Below are 20,730 nucleotides of genomic sequence, written 5' to 3'. Positions count from 1 at the left end.
AAGAGAAGGAACGAAGAGGTTAAAGCATTGACACCTATTTATAAGCCAAAAACTGGGCCACGATTGCCGTAGAATGTGTTGATGCGTTGTCGTGCAACAAAAAAAATCCAGTTCAGCGTAATGTTGCGAAGGAATGTGTCTGATTCGTGCCAAAAGACGATCAAGTACCTTCAAGTAATACTCGGTAGTGACGGTAGTGCCGAGGGGAACAAATTCGTGGTGAATCATGTCATCTGCGTTAAAGAAAGCGATTAACATCATCTTGATTTTGGGTCATCTTCTAAGGATTCCCTACCTTCAAAGAAATACCACGTGGTTCAAACACACGTGGACGTGATAGACAGTCTACACCACATGCAAGTTATAGGCCTTTGTCAAATTATAGGCCTTTGTCGGCGTTTTTTGAATTTTAAATTTGAGAGAGACGCTCTGTTCCATTACGTCAATTATGACAAGCACAACAATCTTACAAAAATTGCACAGCCACTACTCGAAAGGTATTGCTGGTGACGACGTGAAACAAATCTTATAAACAGTCAAGTATAAGAACTAAAATATCCCATAGGTATTCGAGAAATAGAGCTATAACGCTTTAACGCTTATATTTTAACCATCTCATATGCATACAATAATTAATCCTTTTTATTAGTGATATTATATTGTACAAAACATCAAATTTTCATTTAGGTATTAATTCGATACATTGTGAGTATATAACCTTCGTAGGTAGGACTTTTATTGACAAACCAAATATTATTTTTCATCAAAAAACCAAACATGTTCAAATTCTTAATTAGGGAATTCTATGGCGGCTGACCGCAGCAATATTGAACCGGAATATAATTCTACGAAATAACGTGCTCGCTTACGGTTCATAACACTGCAAATTCATGTTTGCGAATTATAACACATTCTTATTCACGCTTGAGCGATCTATCACGCTGAAAGTATCGCATCGTGCTCTCTCGCAAATATGGAATTTAAGACAATAAAAAAGAAACTAACGTTGTGGCCAGTCGACCGACGGACAATTTATATGTTTCGATTTATATGTTAGGTACATCGATCGGAACACGAACAACTTTCTAGTCGCGTGTTACCAGGTAACTAATAAATCTTTCGGCGCTCCGACCTAACGATTATCGTGCATGCAATAACCAACAACGTTAACCTAGAAAGATAAAAAAGACGCTCTTATCTTCGTTCAGTTACAATGCTTATATCTCTGCCCGAAAGACTGTATCTATGGATAACGAGGTACAAATTGTGGAAAAGTATAATTCTCTGTGCCGAAATAAGAACACTTTACATAACCATTATCGATCGATCGATCTCGATTAAGCATTATCAATAAACATGAGCCTTTATGTTTCTTCTCGATGATGAGGATGATCAAACAAAAATGCGCGATATCGAAAAACTGAGCCGTTGAAGATTAAGCCGCTCCGTATAGTGTGCCGTTTCGAGTGCGCAATTTATTATTGTATTCAATAAGATGCAGACGATGGCGCACAGTTAGGTAATATCTCATACATAAATTATAAAACAAGAATGTGACAAAACACTCATCGGCGGCGAGACTTTTTGCTCGACATATAAGATGCTGCTGATTAACGTAATTCAGACTGCGTTTCATAGCAGGAACGTTTAATCACTGCTTTTTCTGCCGACCGTGTCGTCGTCTCTCGCTTCCACCTACGCTCGATACGATCGCTTACAAATAAGTCAATTTTGCGTAACGAGCATGGGGGAGAGGAGAGTTCTTCGCAACTCGCAAAAAGATAAAAAAAGTTCGAGTACGAGAGCGACAGAGAGAGAGAGAGAGAGAGAGAGAATTTCGTGTGCGTGCGCGCGCGCGTGTGTATGTGTGTGTGTGTGTGTGTTTATGACATCGCTGAAACAGCTTTATATCGAACGATGACCGATCGATGTCGTAATTGCCGATCTTAAAGAATAATAATAACAATAACAACGAAAGGAACGACGTGCTGACGTGGTATGCTTCGGCGGAGGGAAGCTTGAGGTGAAGCGCAAAGAGAAATTTACTTTCGGTAGAAAACGCGTCGGAGGTCGCGCGTTTGTATTTCCCTGCCGACGTGTATGGGCAGACGTAAAGCAATGAATCGGCTGATAAATAAAAGTACGGCTTTCGTCAAAGGAGTTGGAAGATGTATTCTCGAGAGAGAGGAGAAAGAGGCGTTAAAGTTTCTACGGCGAGGCCGACCAGGAATATCGTGTCCTACTAATTTTCACGTTAACTCGTCTCGACCCGCCTGGGCTTGGCTACGAGTCTTATACGAAAGTCGCTGTCCGTGTTCACAAACGTTCAGTGAAAATCGGCCTTCCTATATAATATCGCCAATCAAAATATTTAGTGTATATGACTGCTCGCAGGCCAATGCATTCTTGGCTCCGATCGCGCCGAGCCAAGCGAGCCGTGTGACGTATATGCGTTTATCCGTAAAACGAAACTCGTTCACGCTGTCGCGCTAACGCGACACACTGCAAATCTCATCCACGTATTATCGTAAATTTGTGCCGCTCTGCTCCGTCTCTCTTTCTGCCACGAGGCGATTTCAGCTAGTTCACTCATACGAGTTGTGTGCTCGACCTCGTCCAGTGTTCTTAAATTTCCGGAAAAATTACCTCTGGAAAAAACCCAGTTCTTTTCTACGTTTTTTTTTTTGGAAAACCCCGTTATTTTGGAAATAATATTATTTTTGTTCACGGAACACGCAGACATCCTTAGATCAGATTTTTCTAGAATTTTTAGAACGTTTTCTTTTTAGTGTATGTACCGATTATGGACCGTTATTGACATACTTATCTACATGTCATATAACTACTTATCATATAACAAATTTTCCGCGATAAAAGTTCAGTACTGATAGTAACTAAATGCGCACTAAATGATAGAGTTAATTTACCGACGGTGCGTTAGTAATTACGGGTTTCGAAGCGTAGCTAATGTTGGGCGACTTGCTTTAGATCGACGAACGCAAAGTCGGAATAATTGACTTTCGTCAATAAACTATGCGTTTTTGTGGCAATCAGAGATTTAGGCCTGTGCGTGAAAGTAATTAGATGTTTCTCAACAGATATCTCTAAGAATCAGCATCTGATACACGAAGCTAATGCAGGATGTTGATTCTCTTCGATTCGAGACAGTTTTGACCTTGACTATGTTGTGCTTTCTGTCGCATACGATTTATTCGATCGCATAATATTTTTGTACGTGACATAATCGATAATAATCTCAATTAGAAATTGTAGAACAGAAGTTAACAATTTACATCATTGAAACAAACAACCCGATTTAACATACACATGTTGCGCTGCATTCAAATAGCAAATTAAATTATGCACATGCTTCAATAAATTATATTTTCTTTCAATATAGACCACGCACAGAGACACGCTATATTAACAAAATATGACACATGCGCCTTTTTTCCTAATTCTCGTCATTGATCAAATATAACGAAAAGTATCGTTTCGCGCGTTCGTGTTATTAATTCTGGAATAATCACCATAGGGTCATTTCAGACCTCAACAATCAGAAAATGAAGCTCACATCGCAATGGGTTTTTTTACTGATAGGAAACCCATACTTACCTGCCTTTCATTTGGACATTTAAAAATCTAATCTATACAAAAATAATTAGCTGTTACCCGTCTTGTTCATAGTATAAGCCAGTAAAAACTTATTGGGATACAAGACGAACCCAAATGATCGTTCACGTTACAAAATTACTTAAGCATGGCAAAAGTTCGTATTATGAATACAACATATTAATAAGTTTAAAATAATAATAATAATGAAATTATGTATATCTATACTTAATAAACATTAAGTAATATTTACATTACATCTGATACTGATCGATAAAAATGTCCGGAGAAATAGGTCAAGAAATGCAATTATTATATATCTAATATTTATATTATAATATGCTATAATTAACACATATAGTTAACATTTACTATAAATAAAATAAATATTTTAAATTACATTTTTTAGTAAATGTTAAATATAACAAAATCTATATTCTTAAAAATTTTAAATTTTTTTTTCTTTAAAAATCTTTATTATGTTATATATTTATATAATACAATAAAAAATATAAAAATAAATAATTTTTTACAATCAATACTAGTAACTCTCTGACCGCGTCTGTATGACCGCGATTTAGTCTCATTTTACATTCTTATAAAATGAATGTTATTTAATACATTTTCAATTTTTTTTTAATAATTATTCTTCATGAACCTTTAAATATCTTTTCTCATTAAAAATAAGCAATAAAACAGCGTTTTTTAAGTTGATATTTTCTTTCATTCATTAGAAATACTGTCATAACAAAACACTTGATGTGCTTATTCCGTTTTTTAAATATTTTGTTTAATTTCTCAATTTTTTCAAAAAGTAGTGAGTAAATCTATATCTACAATGTTCCCAAACAATAATAAATCATAGAACAATCGAAAATATATTATATTTTGTTAACAATAGCGGTTTTTAATTGGAACATAAAATGATTCCATATGATCGTTTAAGGTAATTGTAAAAAAAATTAAGTTGACTATTCCCGAGTTAATAAGCACATGGCAAGGACAACGAAAACATTACAAAGATGTTATAAAGATATTGCGCTATTAAAGCACTCATCGATGAAGGACTACTGCTATATTGGAAAAACAAGCCGCGTGTACCGTGTGATCATTTATTACGCATCAAACGGACCAAAGGGGCGCGCGCTCGCGAGCTTCTTTGACGGTGCAAACCGAAGAAGAGAGAACGGGAAGAAGAGAGAAGGAGATAGGAGGTGTAACGAACGTGTTAATTATCTTTCACGGATTACACGATCAGGTACACGTGCCGGAAGTCACGCGAGCTGAGGCCACATATAGGTATCTCCGAGAAATAAACGAGACGTGAACTCGGGACACGAAATGAGACATAAGCGGATTCCGGCTCGAAACGAGTTTATTTAAGTCCGCTGGGCTCGGGCGATTTAATCAATCCTTCTCTATAGTCGGTCATGGTCGATAAGATTATTACAATTGTTTCGCGTGGATGTGAACTGTCGGATTAAGAGTTTTATCGCGTACAAGTAAGATAAATTGTCATGAAACGCGGAATAAGTCACAATATTATCGAAATTATTACACGCCAGAGTCGAAAATAAACTATAATATAATAGAACATGTAAACAAGGTTCTTAAAGTATACAACCAATAAGGAGACGTCAGGCCAGTAAAAGCCGATTATGGTTGTTAGGGAGAGAATCAATTCAAATCATAGGTAGATAATATGTTTGACAATGGGTGCGTTCAGAAAACACAAAGATGTGCAATCGTTGAATTATTATCACCTTTGATTGATGTATTTTTCTAAATCAATAGTAGATCTGAAAGAATATTCCTCAATGAGAGTGAGCGTACACTCAACTGTGTGTTTCCTGGACATAATTAATGTGTGGTTACGTTCTGCAAAAAAAGAAAGTAAGTCAATGGTTAACCTCTTCACTGTCAGTGATGCACATATGCGCGAAAAAAGTCGTGCCATTTTTGCTTCATGACGCTTATATGCACATCTTGAAAAAAACATATTTATATTATTATAACTTGATTGTACTTAAGTATCTGAAGGTTTCTCAAGTCGTTGAATTCGAATCTGATACCATAATCTAAAAATTCGAAACAGCGCATCTATCATGGCAAACTAAAATTTATAAAATATTTGACATACATAAAAAATAAAAAAGATTTTTTTATTGAATTGCTTCTAAATCCCGCTCTCTATCGAAGGGAAATTATCGTTATTTAGAGCGTGGTTAGAAACCACGGTGTTAGATATATATAGTATGTCCTAGTGAAAAGATGACTGATGTCAAATGAAATACAAGACGTTATTCATATTTCGTTTTTATTATTTATTATTATTTATTTATTATTTATTATTCAAAATGGACTCCCTGTGAGTCAATACACTGCTGGAAACGATCGTAAGACTTTTTTGAAGCAGTCCTTGAAGGACCTCTGCCGGAATTGCCTTTAGAAATTTTGTCAAAACCTTTTGGATGTCCTAAATTGAATCATAACGTGATCTTTTCATGGCCAATTTTAGTTTTGGGAATAGCCAGAAGTCACAAGGAGTTAAATTAAACGAGTACGGCGGATGTTTAAGCATCATAATGCTCTTTTTGGCCAAAAATTGCGTATAACCTTGGCTTTGTGACCCAGTGCATTATCGAGCCAGCGCAATAACGACCAAGAACCTCGCGGTATTCAGATCGATTGCATGAAATTTTAGCCCACAAACGATACATAACACCCAAGTAGTAGTTGCCGTTTATCGTCTGACCATGAATATATTCGTGATGAATAATGCCTTTGGGAGCGAAGAAAATAATAAGCAATATTTTGATTCGACTTTTTTACATTCGCAATTTTTTTGGTTCTCCTTCTTCAGGCGATTTTCATTCATCACTCTGACGCTTGGTTGATGGCTTATATTAAAAACACTACGTTTTATCACCCGTTACGATGTTTGATATGAATTCCGGACCCATAATTATCGTTCTTTGCTTGTCTTTGCAGTGCTCTACTCTGGCATCTTTTTGGTTGTTCGTCAACGAGTGGGGCACAAAGGGCGCGGAGACCTTCCACTTTTTGCACGTTTTCTTCGTTTCGAGTTGTTTTTGACGCAGGGGCGTTGGAAAAAGTGTATCCTCCTAAAAGGGAATTACGTTAAAAAATAAAAAAAAATTTTTGTGAAAAACTTGCATCTTCATTACTATCACGGGTACTTATTAATTTGCCCTCGTACTGTCACATTTCATGTAACTTATAAACCAGACACGCTTTTGGTAATGATAGTAAAATATGTCACTACATAACGCACGTGTTAATTCAGAGATGGTGCTGCAAGCAGCTTGAAGATAGAGCCAGTCACCTTTTCACTGGGATATACTTTCACTGGGTGTATGTGGACATAATACAGACGTCGTCAATACTTTCACTGTAACATTTGCATATCAGATATTATTAGGCGTGTAATTTAATTCTCGGTCTTTCTAAAAAAAGTATGTTGTTTATTTATAAAAAACGAATAAGCTTTTAATCTTCGAAATAGTCTTCGTTATTTTCTACACACTCCTGCCATCTTTCAGGTAACTGGCAACATCTATTTTGGAAAAAGGATGGTGGTTTCAGAGTTGATAAACTCGTCGATGTTTTTGTCGACCTCCTCGGAAGACTTGAAGTGGGTATCAACCAGGTGATGCTGCAGGGATCGGAAAAGATGGTAATCTGGAGGCACGAGTCTGGAGAATGTATGAGGGAACGTATGAGGGAAAATTTCCTAGCACATGTCGGAGATGGCTTACAAGGTTGTATTTGCCGTATACGACTGCGCATTGTCGTGCAACAAAATCACCTTCCTACTTCCAGCGCCGGTGAAAGGTCTATTTCCTTTAAGTGCGTCACTCAATCTGATCAATTGCTGCTGGTAATGCTCAGAATTGACAGTTTCACCAGGTTTGAGCAACTCCTAATAAATAACGCATTTCTGATCCCACCAAATACACAGCAACTTTTTTTTGCGTAAATATTTGATTTTACGATGCTGGTCGATGGCTCACTCGGATAAACCCACGATTTTCGCCTCTTAGGATTGTTATAGAGTACCCATTTTTCATCACCAGTCACTATTTTGTACAAAAAGTCCTTTTTCTTGAATCTTGATAGCAGAAGCATAGACGTGTCGAGATGTCTCTCTTTGTTTTCAGGACTGAGCACATGCGGAACCCAACGACTCGCCTTTTGAACCTTACCAAGTTTATTTAGTAGATGTTTCGAAATGGCTTGTTGTATTACTGCAAGTGCATTTGCAAGCTCTAATTGAGTCTGACAAAAATTTTCTTCCAAAAACTGTTCCAATTTTTCGTCTGAAATTTTCTTCGGTTGTTTAAAGCGTTCCTCATCTTGGAGATTGAAATTGCCATCCCGAAACTTTTCAAACTACTTTTTACACGTGCTATAAGATACAGCTTTTTCACCTAAGCCTAAGCAAATCATTTCTTTAACTTGGACGGCATTTTTCTTCAGTTAAAATGCGAAAAGGAGGCAGTACCATAGATGCTGCTTTTTAAGCGATATTGTTTTCAGTACTGTTTTTTGAAGTTATATTAGCAGCACCGTCAACTACTATACTTCGTTTTAAAGCTAAAGAGTGGTGCTTTAAAATAACTATACGGCGAGAAAAAAATTTAAATTTGAATAAATGCTGTAATTAATTAAACTAATTAAATGTAGGAACCGAGAATTAAGTTGTACACTTAATACTTCTACAATATTATTTTTAAGGTTTTTGAGGTTGTTGAAACTGAGTCTTAAATCGTATTTTCAAATAATAATATTGAATCTGCCACCTTGAATTTTGAAAATATAATATTAGATTCGTATTTAACAGCCTCAAAAACCCGTTATACTGAAATTTTTATGCTGTTTTGAAAACTTTTTTCTAATATATTTTTGACACGAAAAGTTCTTTTTCGTTTGACAGCGAAGAGATTACTGATTATTATTTGTGAATGGAGTATTCTTTTAGATTATTGATAGATCCAAGAAAATCGTGATCAATAATTATTTAGCGCTCACCGAGCTATTTTCTCCGTTGAATGCAGACAATGTGATAATGCATCCATCAAAATAATTTGTTCGGATTTAAGATACACGAGAACTCACCTTTCCATGTCAAGTTATTCATTATCCCGATTATTAATACATCCACTACAATATAGTGATATTAAGCACAAAAATAATTGTGCGTCGTGAAAGCTACTACAAATTAAAACACGGCGGACTCGAAAGTGGCGTAAAATTTTAACTGATGGAGGAGAAAATATCAAGTTTTTGTCAAAGCTGATGTTAATGTTACATTTAGTTAGCATTCAATGTCCATAGGTTTGCAACTATATCGACGCGAGCGAATATGATGTAACTAATCGATTCATCCTGCTCACGACGCTCATCGGTGCATAGTTTTATTCCTCGAATATAAAATGGACTATTAACATATTAGCGACTACGCATAAATGCGTCATTTAGGTTCTTTACTTAGGTGCGGATGACGCGAAGGCATACGTTTCTTTCGGAGACAAGAAAGTATATTTTCTATATTTTTAATATCAAAACATTCATTAAATAAAGAGTTACAATAAATTTTTCCTAACGTTACCCGAGTGAAACGATAGACGCAAAACCGCCCCGTACCCACGTCAAGCGCGGCGCGCAACGTCCCGTTGTCAATGTGTTAACTAACGCTATAAAGACGCCTTTCAATACTTCTATCTTCGAGCGATGCGATGAGATAAGATGTGATGCGTATCTCTACAATATAGCAATCTCTTCAACATGGAGCATCTCTTCTCTCTCGAATCATGACGAATGACGGATAGACGACGCAGGAGAAACCACTACGGCACATCACACCGGCCAGGGATGTCGGAAAATCCGCGGACGGAGGTACCCTCTCTCTTTAGGAAAAAGTAGAGGACCTCTGTACGCATCACCTGGACATTACGATAAAACGGGTGATTATGCACCGTCGTGGTGATCCCTACGTCGAAAAAAAATATGCCAGAGCGAGAAAACCAGCAGCTGAGACCTGGGACGCACCTCCTCCCGGAGCTTCGAGGATGCACTCGTCCGAACGGGAATGAAACGAAAAACAAACGTGTATGAGTGGAAAATTGTATGTTCAAGTCATCTTTATCTTTTTTGCGAAGTACGCTCCAGGTGAAATTACAATTAGGGTTTTCATATACGAATTTCCATAGCTGTAAACATTATGAAAACATACAAAAAAACGTAAACATGTAAGAGATGTAAAACCAATAATAAGCTGTAGAATAATAGTAAAACCAATATTAAGCTGTAAAACCAATCAGAATATTACTTTAAATTTATATATTTTACAAGAAGATGGAACTGAAAAGATAAATCCAATCATAAGCAGAAATAACTATACTGAGAAAAATCTAAGAAGTAAAAAATATTTATTCGGTTACTAATAATATATTTATTTAGATTCTTATATTCTTTCATTTAAATAGAATAAACAATTGCTTTCATAAAAAGTTACAGATTAAAAAACAATAAATAAATATATATATATATAAGATTAAAAAACAATAAATAAATATATATATATAATATACAGATTTTAAAAATATATATTCTCACATTTGAAAAAATATTTTTTCAATGTAAAAATATGTATTTTGTTATCAAATAAGGTTTGGTAAGAAGAGTTGCAATAAGAGTCATTTTGGTCCCTCTTTGAATACAAAGGAAATTAAAGAGGAAAGATACTTCATATAAATTTCTCAAAAAGATTTTATCTTAAACCTCAGTTCACAAACCTAAATTCTGATTGATTCTTTAGCTTAAATTTACGTCCTATGTTTACAGTTATGACAATTTGTGCGCGAAGCCGCTTAAGCGATTTATTCGATAACTCGAAGGACAGGAAAATTAGAAAAAATTAGAGACAATGAGAGGAAAATTAGTATGCGTAAGTGTGCAAAGAAAGAATGTACCGTGAATAAAGAGAAAAAAGTATAAGGCAAATGAATTTCGCGTAAATGTTATCTGGAAAGAGATATCCGGTGACAAAGAAATAGAGATAACTGAAAGCGAAGTAATATTAGAAGCGAAGAACGCTGTATTTAGAGTTCCGAAGAATCGTTAGTGCAGCGTTTCACGACGAGAAGTCTGATAAAGATAATACGCAGCGGTTGCTGATAAAAATGAGACGCGGCGCAACCGCACAGGATGAAATCGGAGTACAAAAAGGGATAAAACAATGTAAAATCGTGCAAAGTAACTCCGCGCGACATTTACTGGCGAGTTGCGAGCAAAGACAAACGCGGGCTTTGTTGCAGTGTGCGTGGCGCACGGAGGAGGTACGCGAAAAAGGAAAAAAGAAAAAAGGAAGTAAAATTTGCTTACCATGTTACAACGCAAGAAACTTTCAAACGGCGGAGAGAAACGACGAGACACGACGTTCAAGAAAATTTAGTGAAACGCTGATTTGAGGAAGGAAAATCGCATCCATACGAAATACACGTCGAAATTTTATAGCGCTATAAAACTTCGACAACTTTGACCGATTTATGTAACCGTTGCAAAACTTTGAAGAGAAAGAAAATTAACACTTATAGTTGAACGAACGTTGAATTTTGCGTCGGACTTTTTACGACATCGATCGATGTCCACTCGTCGCTTAGTCGTTCGTTTGCCGACGTCGTTACTATTTTACCGTTGACCAAGTAACACGCACGAAAATGTTACAAGGCTACATAACGAACCACTCAACCACAGGAAAATACATAATTGACGAAATTCGAAAATGCAACTAATTAAATTTAGATGGCGTACAGAAGACACCATTAATGCAGCCCCATTCCCTAGGCAAAATGGCATAAAAAATTTCTTTATTATTGCATTAGAGTATTTCACCAATTAGGTTCGTGTATCATGATTTTCGATTGATTGATTAATTGGCAACGATTCATCAAAGTAGCAGCAAACCTAAAGAACATGACGAGGACGAAGAGTCCGGACGTTGAATGCGAAAGTACACGGTTGCGACCAATGTGTTGTGTCGTGTCGCATAGCGTTTCGGGATTGCACATCAGGATCTCGAGTTCGAGTCTGGTGACAGCGGCTGCGTTCCGAAATTTACTGCTAGTACTAAAAATCTATAGCTTCTATTATATGTATTATAAATTTTCGGTATTGGCAATGCATATCGGAACGCGGTGAACGTTGGCTGAATATATTGAGAGCGAGCGGACATTTCTGTACGTTGCCGCACCACCGGATGAGAATGCGCGATAGAATGGAGAATAATTTCTCTGCGAGATATCTCGCTTTTCGTGAGAACGCAACGTGCCACTATCGTCCGTGCGAATCTCGACATTTCTCAGTCCTCGAGCACCCACAGATGTGAACGTGCGTTAAGAATTGACGGCGGGAAAACTCCGTATTATGATCACGTCGACGAGTAAAACCGCGCGCGCGCGCTGTGAACGAAGTAATTATTTCGTGCATCGGTAGAGTTCCATCCTCTCGAATCGAGCGATGAATTTCGTACGCATCGTACGGTGAAAACTGAAAGGGGCTGGGCGAAGTTCTTTTTACGAAGTGCTATAAAATACGAAGCCGCGCCCGATCGTCGTTTTAACGAGCGTCGAGCAAGCGAAGGTGCGACGAGGGGAGGGGGGAAGAAAAGGAGAGAGAGAGAAAACGTGTGTGTGTGTGCGTGCATGCGTACGTATGTGCGTATCGGTGTGAATGAATTTTCATAAAACAGTAATCGACCTTTCCCTTTTTCTTCACCGACGGAGAAAGGACCGTTGTGTCCAAGACGAAGGAGGTGTGCGCGCTCACCGGACAGCTGTATCACTTTCTTTTTGGTGGAAATCACGCGTGCGATTGGAATGTTTCACGTGCACGTCCGCGCGCTATCCCGCTACGAGATCGTAGTGGGAATTTGTAAATGGCCGTAAAAGAACCGAGTATCGCTGAAGAGGAGGAGGAGAAGAAGAAAAAGGCCTAAAGCGAGCGGTCTGCTCGCTTTCTTGCGTTCGTTAAAAAGTTCCGCGCTATTCGATGACTGTAAGTCAGACAGATCAGAGTCGGTAATATTGGTGGAAAACGAAGTGAGAACATTTTCTCCACGAGATTTGCGACAACGGAAAGTATCGATCGTAAAATTTGTGTACTGATTTTCGTACGTTCTTTCTTTATCTTTTCGAATTCGCGTAACTGCATATGCTGCAAAAAAAAAACGCACGCACGCGCTCTTGATAGTGGGAATCCGAAATTTGTCGCGTCCCAATCTTCATGCGGGTGTGATGCAATTTCCTTCCTGCCGCTGCGCAACGAGTCACGTTCGTATATAGGAGAACCTAAGGACGTTTAATTCTTTGGAAGACTTGATCCCATTATTTTGACAATGGAAAGACAATTTTTTTCATGTTAGCAGCAATGTTCATTCTTAACCGTAGGAAACGTTAGTCATTTTGACAGTCGAGCGCCTGTGACAACAGAATGAATAATATATATATATTACGATTGCACGTCAGTAGAAGATATCTTTCTTTCTATATGTTCGGCCTACCGCTTTTTATGCAGTCATTAGCTCAGACAAAATAATTAATTCCTCGTTAACTATTGCAAATTTTGCATAATGATGTCTACTTCTTCTATCAGTTTAACCCTTTCTATTTGCACACAAGCGGATGTACAAAACATACCGGACACCCTATATATATACACATATATAGTTTAATTTAAAAAAATGTTCGTCTATAAAATGTTTATAAAATATCTAAATAAACGTTTGATAGACATATAAATGAACGTCTTATAGACATCTAAATAAACATCTTATAAACGTCTAAACCAAATGACTGAAAAACGTTTAATGTACCAAATTTTTTATCAATATTACCGGTCAACATTAACCGGTATTTTAGACATCAATTCTACGTCTTTTCAACCAATCATTTCTCCATAGGATGAGTTGATAAATATGCAAGTGAGTTTCAATTTGCAACGCGTCAGCCGACATCATCATGCGAGTCAACGTTGACAGTAACGACGATTTATTTGATAGTGTGGTTGATGATTCCTAAAACGAAATTAGAGCGCATACGCACACGCGAAATCAGTCGTAAATATTCCGCGACTTGATAATGAAAAGAATGCTCGAAAAAATGTGTGTATAAGGGTTAAAGCGAAGACGAAACTCGATGTGTGATAGTGAAAATCGATGATCAGCTAAAGATAAGCAGGATAATTGAAAAATATCGAGTTATCAAACAATTTACAAACGACCGATCTGCTTGATCCGCTTCGCTCGTTGTCTCACTCGTCTCAATATTTGTACACGATATTATTGCGACGTGGTTATGATACCTCATTTCTTACAACACGACATTCAATCACAAACGATCCAATCGATTTCTTAGAAACTATCCTGTCCATTCACCTGCGCAACAATACTGGGAAAAAAGTGACGAAAGGGAATGATAGGGTATACGCGCTGTTCGTTTTTTAATCGTAATGTTATACCGCAAGTTGACGATGTAAAATATTAAAGAGACGGAATATATTAAGAGATAACACTCGATAGATTCTATAGATTCGATAGATTCTCGTTATTTTTGCCAATATACACAATTCAATTGTACTTAAAAACCATCCATGAAATATAATTTTCAGTTAATAATTTAAATTATAATAATATAATAATTTAAATTATTTCTAATTTTCAATTAATTTAATTTTCACTTTTGTTATCGGCAAATCTATATGGACAACAAAATAATCTATGTTATATCCAGCGAATCAGATGAATGGAAATCTCAATAATCGGCGCGGATATAAATGCTCGAAAAAGAGACTCCGCGAGATCTCAGGACGTGGAAGCTGTGATTCAATCCATGGATCATTCTCCACCGCACAGCCTGAAGGAAGTAGAATCGGATCGGTAGTTATCAGAGCCGTTATTACAATTAAATATGGCCAAACGTGCATATTACCAACTCTTTCAACATTTAGATAAGATTTGCATGGACAGTTTACCGTGGGACCACTCTTTCATACGGTTATCAATTGTAATATCGAATCTGAAATCTTTTCGGATTATAGAAAAAGAAAAGGAGTGGGGTAATCAACTTTATATTCAAGTTGTAGAAAAATCGTGAATCGCGTTGCATATGAACGTTACTTTCCATAAAACCACGGTTCGTTTCTGTCCCATGATCACGTAAGAATTTTAATGGTGTAGAAATAGAAGTATCGCGCGATTATTTACTAAGGCAATTATCGCTCGCGACATAAGATGAACCGCTATATTTGATGAAAGCTGACATCTAATTATCTCACGTCTTGTTATGTTTCGTTAATTTTAAGAGTCATGCGAGCGGCCCGAGATCGAAGCGGATTTTTCTAATGGCAGAATGAAAAAGTGACATAGAGTCAAGTAGAAATATCGGAAGTACTATTAAGTTTGTCAAGCTCGTGCAAACGATTAATCACTATTTCGGAAGCAAATAAACAATAAAAGCGATAATCAGGAAGAGAGGAAGTAATAAGAAATTTAATGAAAGCAGCGCAAACAGAAAGTTGTCGAGTTGATTCATTCGAGGTACGTGAATGCACATTAAACCGCTTATCAGAAAAAAAAGAAAAAAGAGAGGATATTAATTATATTCTTGAACAGATTACCAAGGTAGACGATATCTTCGAAAGAACGTGCCATATTTCCGAATATTCGTAAATATGTCTCGCTCTGCCCATCTCTGTTCTTGTCGTGACAAATGATTCCTTTTTAGAAACCCATCCGATCGGTCGCACGAATGACTTCTCCGGACTCGACGACTACGATGAAGAGGAAACACGGATATCTGTACGGATGTGGAAACCTCAGCACTTTCATCGTTGCACTTAACGTTAGTCAATCGATTGTTGCCAGCAATGAAACACGAGCCTATCGATTGATCAAAAGAAAGAAAGGAAAAATCCAATTAATAATTATCCAATCGTGGTAGAGACGCCAAAGTCTTCTTCCCGGTGCGAGAGAACAGATACCTGGAATTTAACGAAGAATTCTACCCACGTGCGCGTGTCACGAAATAATTTCTGAGATTGTTGACAAGACGTATGAAATAATCACCATCGCGATCAACGCAATCGATGACAAAATGTTGTAACGTGAAGAGGGCACCGTTGAGGAACAACGAACCACCTGGCTCGAGACGAGAAGACGAACTGAGGCGGTCACATGAATGCGCTTTCGTTCGTTGAATCATGAATCATTTTTCGAGATCGTCTTTGATTTCAACGGTTGGTCGCAACCGTCAACATCGTCGTTGTCGTCACCGTTGTGCATCGTCAGCATCGTCGCGACATAATGAACGTGTCTTAAGGCCCGTTTAGAATGTACGATACTCAAGCCGTTACGTAAGATCTCGAATACCTAATTTTTTAAAACTTCTTTTTATCGGAGCATTGATATATTTTCTCAAATTTTAAAAACTGGTTTATAATATAAAATCGAATAAACATTGAAATTTTCTGATTTAGTAACAGTGTTGATCAATTATATGTATTAACTTGTGTTGAGAATGTCATATTTCGTGCTTCTTAACAATTTCTATATAAAATATGTAATACGATTTTGGTAGAGCATCTCGAAGTAATATTGAGTTGAAAATTTAAGCTGTCTGAATAAGCCTTTATATACCATCACGAATGGAAAAATATAAGTTAGCGATAGTATAGAGAGAGAAAGAGAGAAAAAAGAAGCGGATGCAAAAGTAGCAACTCGATATTCGTCGTCGCAAATCAGCTAATGTAAGCACGTTTAGTCTAACGTCGACAGAACGGGAACGAATGGCGCTGAATAAAGCGATGAGGACGAAAAATATTTATGTTATCCCCTAAAAAGAGTATAATCTGCTAATATTTAAGTTATTATACTTCTCTAAAAATATAAGAAAATTAAAAAATATTAAATACAAAATTTAACATTCTATTACACTGTAATAAGAAATCATTTCTAAAATAATAAGTAGACAGAAGCGACACATTACAAAGGAATATTTTTCTTAAATTTTTACAACTTTTCATTAAAATATTATGCGAAATAAAATGATATTAACTTATTTCGTTCTTTTATTCCTATATAAGAACAGCAAATTGACCTACCTTCAAAAATTTTTTTATCTATGATAAAAATAATAGGTATATAAATTAATTATATCTTTTTCATGAAATTCAAAGTTTATTTATAAAAAATAAAGTAGAAGTTTAATGTTCGAAATAATTTCCATTATTTTCTATAACTTTACTCCATCTATTGGGTAGCTGATGAATGTCCTCGCGGAAAAAACTTGACGGTTTTGACTCAATAAATTCATCAATGCTTTTTCGAACCCCGTCAATGTTTTAAAATGCGAATCCGCCAGATGATGTTGAAGCGATCAAAATAGATAGTAATCCGACGGGAGATTTGGCGAATAAGCCGCATGTGGCAGATATCCTTCGTCCCTTTTGCGGTATGTATGCGGTATGTTTGCGGTATGTAATAACGCGTTATCGTGCAACGGAATCATCTGCCTAATTCCATTGCCGTAAAAGATCTTTTTACAAATTTTATGGGTCACAACACTTTCACTTAAAGCGAAACAAATCATTTTGGTAAACTGAGCAGTATTTTTATTCAATTGGAGTGCAAAAAGGATGCAATGTCTCAGATGCTTCTTTTCGAACAACATCATGATAACTATATCGAAACACTGTGTTTTACCAAGAGCATGTTCACCGTAAGCTTCGACAAGCATTCGATGCGCAGCTTCACATGATAACAAAAAACCAATGCTGTCCGCAAATCGTAGTTCGTAGGCACAAAACTCGACATGTTTAAGATTATAGAAAAATATACCGGTGTATGGAACTTGGGTTGTTGTGTGTTGAAAATCTTCGTCAGCTGTTAAAGGGAGATGATGGCGCTGCAGAAGCGGTCTTACGGTCCCTAAACTGATGGCTAGCACCATCTGTAGGGAAATTCCGGTTTCATACTTCTACACCTGGTATAACTGTTCAAAAATGCATAAAATTTCTATCAGAGAATTAGCGATGGTAATTGCGAGAAACAGTAATTTTTCTTCATTCGAAAAAATGACGAAATGCGAAACCTATGAATATCCAACTATTCATTGGTGAGGAAACAAAATAATTAGCCTAACATCTAAAATAAACTATATCATTATTGTCGCAAGACAGAAGAATAATTAGCCGAAGAAAAATTATTCAAATATAAATCTCCGAGTCAGAAATGTCAAAATAGCACCTGCTCTCTTCGTGAATAACGGAAGAATTATCGCGTCGTACGTCATATTTCCGCGACCACCCGCAAACCCGCCGAAGGTGGCCTTTCCTCGAATAATAATCGACACTCAATTGACTGTGCAATCGTTTCACTCGATATTTCAGTACACGCATGCGACTCGATCCTTGCGAGATCGGTGTAACGCAAATAATGCGCGGGGGTGTGAAGAGAAGAGAAGAAAGAGAAAAGGGGAAGTAGAGGGACAAGGCGAGGGGGAGATGGAGAAGAGAAGGAAGGTAGGAGGTTGGGGGAGGGGGGGAGGAGAGCCGACGCGGTCGCTTAATTGCACCGAAGCGTAAATATTACTGTATTACGTGTGTGTTTAACGTGCGAATGCGTATCAAGTGCACCCACGTAGCTATACGCACACATACGCGTGCGCACGTTCGTTCACTAGCTCGTTTCGCGTGTGTCGACCGCTAATTGCAAACGAGATACGTACGACTCGGTTCGATCTTCGCCCCGGCCGATTGCAGCCGTATTACGAGGCTTTACAAGTGTTTGTTATGTGATGATAACCGTGCCAACTGCCAACTCCAAATAAATTATGAACGTCCTGTAACAGGGGCGTGGCATCCCGTGTGCGCAATGAATGCACGTGCGTAATTCATAACGCACACACACGTATGCATGAGAAATTTATACCGCTATTTTCATTCTGACTATTCATCGGCTGCGTAAATTCGTCTGCGATTCCATAAGATTTTATTATATACTCACTCACTTACTCATTCGCTCGCTCACTTCTCAGATGTGAATATCGCGAATATACCGGAAGTGTGCCAGGACCGCAGTCTAGATGAATCGAGATGTATCAAGATACACTGTGCTGGAGATAAGAGTAAAATGACGTTCAGATTAAGTTTTATTACGTAAGATTACTTCGATATAGATCAGACTTGAACGTATTGGATTGTTCAAGTATGCCAGAGTGACAGAGTGGCAGGTAATAAAAGAGCGAGAAAATGTACTCTCTAAATTTCTTGGAGTGAAATTTTAGTCGGAAGGTAGAGTGGCAACCAAGTCACTCAAATTCGGACGATTTTTCATTCGTATAGAGAGAATTTTACACTCTTAATCGTCGACTGAATATCTTCACCCGAAACTGAAGAGTGAATTAGATGTATTCCATCGTCAAGAACACAAATCACTGTAATCAATTGAAACATTTACTCGTATAGAATTGGAATTCGCTCTCGAAAATTGAGTGATACATTCACTCTTGCAATTGAATGTAACAGTATTTTCATTCTTGCTTCGAGTGAAAATATAGTCACTTTTTACTTGTTTTAAGTGAAATTCCACGCCAAGAAATTTAAAAAACAAAGGTCCTGACTTGACAATGAAGTTTCCCGTCATTACTTGTACTTTTTACATTTCTTGAGGTGAGTTCAAGGTTAAAGTGGCAATATTTTCATTAGATCATATAAGTTACATGTATTTAGAATGGATAATCAAAGTACCATTCGGTCGAAATTATGTTATTAACGAACATTTTGTCCTTCTGAGATATTCAGCGAAGAATATGTTTTATTATAAGTCGGAATATACATAAATATGTTTAGATATTAATAGTTAGTTAACAGCCGTCGATAATTTTGTGACCAAGAAAATCTCATTACAGAGAAAATTGACTTAAAAGCCGCGAGAATTACGTTTGAATAGATTTTAGTACGTTCTCGTATTGACATAGATGAAAATACAGCCGCGCGAAAGTGGATATTTTTAGCAATAATGAAATAACGTTCCAAATGATATGTTCTGTGTACCGTTGAAAATCAATCTGTTTAAAAGACGTGAGATTGCGCGACTGCGATTGCTTGTACTGCGTGAATTGTAGAATGTATATGTAATTACAAACGACTAATATACATTCCACGGTCGAAAGCCATCGACTTACAAGTTTCTCTCTCTCTCTCTCTCTCTCTCTCTCTCTCTCTCTATTTATCTTTGTCTCTTTTTTCTTATCCATTTTCCCCTTTTCTCTCTCTCTATCTATTCTATAAGCACGTAATATTCCTAGAATATTATATGAATATTATTAAATATTAAAATAATATTCTTGTAATGTTCTAGGAATGTTATGTAATATTTTTTAATATTAGAGGAATGCTCTATTGATGTAATATTAGGTTGGGGAAAAAAAAATCCATTATTTTTACGTGAACTTCAAGACTTTATTTAACATGTTTCGGATTGTCCGATTTGGGTCAAATATGCACCGTTTTGTTTTATAATTTGTTGCCATTTTAAAGGTAGCTTCATAATGCCTCTCTCATAGAAGTCTTGGTCCTTTTTGACGAAAAACTCTAGTAATCGATTTTCACAATCTTCTCTTGATGCCAATTTCTTATCACTAAGGAAGTTTTGCAATGCAAGAAAAACATGGCAATCGTTTGGTGCCGGACTATATGATGAATGCATCAAAACTTCCCAACCAAGCTCCCGGAGTTTCTGGCGAGTCACTATAGACATGTGTGGCCTGGCATGATGGAACACAACACCTCTCCTATTGGCAAATTCTGGCCGTTTCTGGTCAATCGCTAGCTTCAAACGGTCCAGTTGTTGACAGTAGAGATCCTTATCGATAAAGACTTTATCGCCTCTGTTATCTTTTATTACCAGGATTTAGTCGTCTCTGCTATTTATTGCTATTTATATATTTTTCCCACCTCTCCGGCAGTTTATGAATGCCACGCCAAAAAAACATTTCTTCTTTTGAAGCGAACCAGCTATCGAGCCATTTTCGTACATTT

General features: G+C 37.0%; 1 long non-coding RNA gene across 1 annotated transcript; it reads right to left on the bottom strand.

Moving 5' to 3' along the window:
- Positions 1-5,853: 5,853 nt before the first annotated feature.
- Positions 5,854-15,825, bottom strand: LOC106743382. The gene is made up of 4 exons (XR_001374360.1): positions 15,673-15,825; positions 15,310-15,571; positions 6,908-7,024; positions 5,854-6,737 (listed from the first exon to the last, which is right to left on the bottom strand). It is a non-coding gene; the product is annotated as an uncharacterized LOC106743382 (long non-coding RNA).
- Between the last annotated feature and the right edge of the window lie 4,905 nt (positions 15,826-20,730).

This window comes from Dinoponera quadriceps, unplaced genomic scaffold, assembly GCF_001313825.1.
Source record: "Dinoponera quadriceps isolate SergipeBrazil2010 unplaced genomic scaffold, ASM131382v1 scaffold616, whole genome shotgun sequence".
NCBI lineage: Eukaryota > Metazoa > Arthropoda > Insecta > Hymenoptera > Formicidae > Dinoponera > Dinoponera quadriceps.
This window is presented reverse-complemented; position numbering and strand designations above follow the sequence as displayed.